This window comes from Physeter macrocephalus, chromosome 5, assembly GCF_002837175.3.
Source record: "Physeter macrocephalus isolate SW-GA chromosome 5, ASM283717v5, whole genome shotgun sequence".
NCBI lineage: Eukaryota > Metazoa > Chordata > Mammalia > Artiodactyla > Physeteridae > Physeter > Physeter macrocephalus.
In genome coordinates, this window is record NC_041218.1 from 53,392,757 (window position 1) to 53,394,424 (window position 1,668).

Consider the following 1,668-nt stretch of genomic DNA (forward strand, 5'->3'; position numbering starts at 1 on the left):
CTTCTGTACAGAAAAGGAACCCATCAACAAAACGAAAAGTCAGCTTTCTGAATGGGAGAAAATATTTGCAAATCATGTATCTGATAAGGGATTAATATCCAAAATATATAAAGAACTCATACAATGCAATAGCAAAAAAACAAAATAAAACAAAACACAAAAAATAGCAAAAAAAACCCACAAAACAAACAAAAATAAAAACCCACAAATAATCCAATTAAAAATGGGCAGAGGAACTAAACAGACATTTTTGCAAAGAAGTCATACTTTTTTTGTCTCTGTGAATGAAACCTTAATAATGTATAGCAGAAACTGGAAAGACTTATTCTTATATGAAAACAAAGATTTCCTATATTACATCTTATTTATATGTGCATACTGAAGAGGTAAAATGTCTAAATGGCTATTTCATAGTCCTTTCTAGTAAAATGTACAAAAACAAATAGAAGTAGTGAGAATGCCTTTTGGGGGCCTTGATGGTGACATAGGAATGGGCTTGGACTTGATCTGTGAATCCAAAATCCAGAGGTGCAGGTAGCCTTATGAATCAGGGTTAGCCTCAGGGGGTCAAAAACTATGGCTTTAGTTTCTCCCTAAACCTGTAACTCCTAACTCTTGGTGTTAAGAGTGGCGGGGCTGGAGTGGGAGCTTCCCCCCAAACTGCTGCAGCCCCATGTTCATTGCAGCATATTCATACTATCCAAGATGTGGAAACAACGGAAATGTCCATCAACAAATGAATGGATAAAGGAAAAGTGGTATGTGTATATATATTGGGTTGGCCAAAAAGTTTGTTCAGTTAGGGAATACGTTGTTGAATAAAGTTCTTCATGAAAATGAAAAATGTGTCTTTTATTTTTACTTAAAACTGAACGAACTTTTTGACCAAGCCCATGTATATATATATATATATGTGTGTGTGTGTGTGTGTGTATATATATATATATATATAATATATATTATATATCTACAACCCCCCCCCACACACACACACACTGGAATATTATTCAGCCATAAGAAAGAAGGAAATCCTGCTACTTGTGACAACATGGATGGACCTGAAGACATTATAAGTAAAATAAGTCAGACAGAGAAAGACATACTGCATGATATCACTTATATGTGGAATTAAAAAAAAGTAAAACTTATAGAAATAGAGAGTAGAAACGTGGGTACCAGAGGCTGGGAATGGGGGAAACAGAGGTTGGTAAAAGCATGCCAACTTTCAGCTATAAGACGAATAATATCTGAGATCTAATGTAAAAAATGGTGACTACAGTTGATAACACTGGTATTAAATAGAGATTTGTTAAGCATAGAACTTAAATGTTCTCATCAAAAAAAAGAGAGAAATATGCGAGGTGAGAAATGTGTTAATGAACTAGCTGGTGGGAATCAAATGAAAGAAGAAAAACAGCAAAAATCCCACAAATATATAGATATATATATGAAATAGGAAAGACGTTGCCAGAAATGCACTACCTTCCAAGAGATTCAAAGGAGATTCTGTCCCTATAGGATGGGATGCTGTGTTTTTTTTTTTTTTTTTTTTTTTTTTTGCGGTACGCGGGCCTCCCACTGTTGTGGCCTCTCCCGTCGCGGAGCACAGGCTCCGGACGCGCAGGCCCAGCGGCCATGGCTCACGGGCCCAGCCGCTCCGCGGCATGC